This window comes from Protobothrops mucrosquamatus, unplaced genomic scaffold, assembly GCF_001527695.2.
Source record: "Protobothrops mucrosquamatus isolate PMUCROS unplaced genomic scaffold, P.Mucros_1.0 scaffold_243, whole genome shotgun sequence".
NCBI lineage: Eukaryota > Metazoa > Chordata > Lepidosauria > Squamata > Viperidae > Protobothrops > Protobothrops mucrosquamatus.
Window position 1 is genome coordinate 578,721 of NW_015386319.1, and position 4,243 is coordinate 582,963.

Sequence of the window (4,243 nt, forward strand, 5' to 3'; positions counted from 1 at the left end):
CCTCCTCCCCTCCTGGCTCTCTCTCTGTCTCTGTCTCTCTTACACACACACACACACACACACACACACACACACACACACACACCCTTCCTGTTTTCTCCTCGTCCTTTTCCTCAGCTGCACCTGAACGGAGTGGGAGGAAGTTAAAAAAAAAAGAGAAGGGGTGGAAGAATGGGGGAAACTCTCCTTTTTTGTAACACCTTGGCTTCCTCCGCCTCCTCCTCTTCCACTTCTGACCAGGCCTGACGGGGTTAAGCTGGGAGGGGAGGGGCGGGCTAAAGCAAATGAGCTGCTGCTGCACGCCACCAGGCCGAGCGCTTCCTGCATGTGCCCCCAAGGCACCCAGCTGGGTTGCGGTGGGCCAGGGCTGGGGCAGCGGGGGCCGGTCCCTTGCCATTTCTGGGACAGCCCCGGGAGGCCAAATCTGGGCCCTCCCCGGGCCGCATTCGGCCCACGGGCCTTGTGTTTGACATGTCTGCCTTAAGAGATGGCTTCTGGGAAATGTAGTTTAGTTGTTGCATGGTTATATCTGTGTTCTAATTGGTCAGTTCTGTGTCTTAATTAGCCATTGGGAGGGACTTCAATGTTTATGACAGGATTTCCTGGCTACGGGCCAGTATGAAGAGTTTGTGTAGTACAGCCATGACTTCCTTTGCTTTGCTCCATATGAACATGGGATGAATTTACCTTTGATTTTTTACACCACAAGAACGGATAGATTGTGAAACGTGCCTCAGAAGAACTCTCCATTAACTGTGAGTTATTGTTTAGAGATTCCTGAAGAATAAATAATCTGAATATTAATCCCTCTTTGGAGTTAATCTGTCTGTGTCAAGCAGGAATAAAGCAAATCTCTTCTTTGGAACAGAACACAGACCAGATGGTAACCAGATGGGTCCATATGCAACGACGACGACTCCACAGCAGGTGCCATGATTCCTAAGCTCAATGCAATGGCAAAGGAATTCCGGCCAGACCCTCAAGGCCCCTCGTGTGAGCCATGGAAAGTTACCCTCAGCAAGCAGCATGCTGAAGAAAATCACCAGCCAGCTCTGGTATATACCCCTGCTCTTGGGAGCAATGCACTACTTCCACCTAACTACACCCCCTATGTGGCACCAATATATCCTTCAACATCCTGTGGAAGAAGGTGGGATATGGCATCCATATCCAAATTCTCTGACAAACTGGGGAAGGAGTACTTATTGTGGAAGCATATTTTCAAGCATACCCTCCGCAAAGAAGGGTTGGACCCAGCTGAAGAGATCGGGCTTATGATGACATGGCTGGGACCAAAATCTACAAAGGTAGTTAAGGACATCAGCATATCCCAATTAGATGACCCAGACATCGCCCTTCAGCAAGCCTGAGAAAGGCTTAATAAGCATTATGGGGCACCTGCATTGACCGAGTCTTAGTTCTTGGATTGTATCTACGAATTTCCTGACGTCAATATCAACGATCCTAGCCAGATGTGGGAATTCTCCAATTTATTTACACAGCTCTGGGCAGCACAAAAAACCCCCACCATGCCGGGACTTGTCTGTCTTGATCAGTTTGGGATGCAAAGGTTTATCATTCAAAAACTACCAAGGCAGTTAAAGGAAAAATGGATCGATGTATCAGAGACTTACAAGAAGCAGAACTGTGGCAAACCTCCCCCCTTTGCTGTTCTTGCAGAATTTGTTTTCTGCCAAGCAGACCGGTACAATAACACTTACCACCTCGGCAACAGTGAAAAATGTTTTCCAGCATCCAAAAGGACCAGTCAGAATTCTGGTGCAACCAAGGGTCCAGTCCAAACCACAAAGGGTAAAAACCTTGTCTCTGTGCATAAGACAGTGGTCGCTACCTTACCTAGGAAAACTTCAGACGAGCAACTGTCGAAGAAATCTCAATCTAAACCTCTGCAAGCTGATAAAGACCTGATTTGTCCACTACATAAATCCTCACATTCTCTGAACAAATGCAGAGAATTTGGAAAGGTCCCTGGATGATCAAAAAGCTTTGCTCAAAGAGCACAAAATATGCTACAAGTGCTGTGAGTCTACAGAACACATAGCCAAAGATTGTGCAGCTATGAAATGCCACCTATGAAATGCCACCTATGCAAGAGTGACAAGCATCCGGGAGCCTTGCATCCAGACTCTAAGCAGCCACAACAAGCAACTTCTACTCCTCCTACGAAGAAGGAGCTTCAACGTGGCTTCAAAGAGCACCCAGAGGTGCTAGTCAAGGTCCACTGCATGTCAATATGTGGTGACTCACCACTCCCTCATTCATGCGCCCCCATCTGTCTAGCTAAAGTCTACCCCAATGGACGCCCAGAAGAAACCGTGAAGATGTATGTGGTACTAGATGCACAAAGCAATACCACAATAGCTAAGTCAGCATTCTTCCACCTCTTCGATCTCCCAAGTGAAGAAACGCTTTTCAGAATAAAAACGTGCACTGTACCACAGAGCACGGCAGGGAGGAAAGTCTCTGGACTATGCATAAAGTTGTTAGATGAGAGTTCACAGTTCCTACTGCCACCAGTGTTGGAATGGGACTCCTTACCAGATGATCGCAGTGAAATTCCAACACCGGAGATGGCAAGAAACATACCTCACCTATTGCACATAGCTGCTCACCTCCCTTCCCTAGATCCTGAAGCTGAGATCCTATTTATGTTGGGACAAGATGCCCCTGAGTCCATTGGTTCTTATGAAATGGTCAGAGGCCCACCAGGTACCCCAGGTGCCCTTAAGACGGAACTTGGATGGATCATCGCAGGAATGGTCTGTGTCGATCGGCTACAAGCTCCAACCCAAGTGAATGTCTCGGCGATTACCATTCTTAATAATGGGAGAGCATCCCAACTTCCAAGCCCGTTTTAGGAGAGACAGTGTTCCAGACCAGCAAAGACGACAATGATGTGGCCTTGTCGATAGAGGACAAGGAATTTCTAGAGCTCATGAATAAAGAATTCCAACAGGATGCCACAGGAAGTTGGGTAGTCCCACTACCCTTCCACATATCCAGGCAGCACCTGCCAAACAATCATGAGCAAGCTCTCTCTCGCCTCAACAGTCTGAGAAGGATCATGAATAGGAAGCCAGAAATGAAAGCTCATTTAGTGGAGTTCATGGAAAAGATGATCCAGAGCGGACACGCCGAGCTTGCCCTACCACTGAAGAAAGATGAGGAATGCTGGTATCTACCATTCTTTGGAGTGTACCACCCACAAATACCAGGTCAGATAAGAGTAGTCTTCGATGCCAGTGCGCAGTTCCAAGGCATCTCTTTGAACAAAGTCCTTCTCATAGGGCCTGATCTCACCAACAGTCTACTTGGCATGCTCATTTGCTTCAGAAAGGAAGCTATAGTGGTCATGGTTGACATCCAACAGATGTTTTATTCGTTCTACGTCAGGGAAGATCATCGCAATTACCTGCGCTTCCTGTGGTTCAGCAATGAACAGCACAGCCAGCAAATAACAGAGTACAGAATGCGAGTGCACGTTTTTGGGAATGGCTCTTCCCCTGCAATCGCTGACTACGGCCTGCAACACACCGCCCGTATAGGCGAAGCCAAATATGGTGCAGATGCCAGGCACTTTGTAGAATGGGATTTCTATGTTGATGATGGCCTAAAATCTGTACCCACTCCAGCAGAAGCCATAGATCTATTGAAAAGGACATGCCAGATGTTAGCGGCAGCCAATCTTAGGCTACACAAAATCGCATTCAACAGTGAAGAAGCATTCAATCCTGAAGACCATGCTAAAGGTCTACAGGATGTCGATTTTGGCACAGATGACCCTCTCATCCAATGGAGTCTCGGTCTGTGTTGGGACTTAAAGAAAGACGTCTTCACCTTTAGAGCTCTGGCACAGAACATCGTCTTCACAAGAAGAGGAGTTTTGTCTACAGTAAACAGCCTGTTCGACCCTCTAGGGTTTGCTGCACCTGTAACAGTCCAAGGAAGGCTCCTTCTGCACGCACTCTCCCAAGGCATCACAGGCTGGGACAACCTTCTTCCACCAGAACAGAAGCAAGACTGGGAGACATGGCGTAGATCTCTAAATTGTCTCCAAAGTGTCCACATACAGCGCACATATGTTTCCATTTCACTTGCCGCCACAACGAAGAAAGAGCTGCATGTGTTCTCAGATGCTTCAACAAAGGCAATACCAGCTGTAGGATACATCAGAGTCTATGGTGGGGAGAGCTACAATATCGGTTTCCTTATGGGAAAGGGA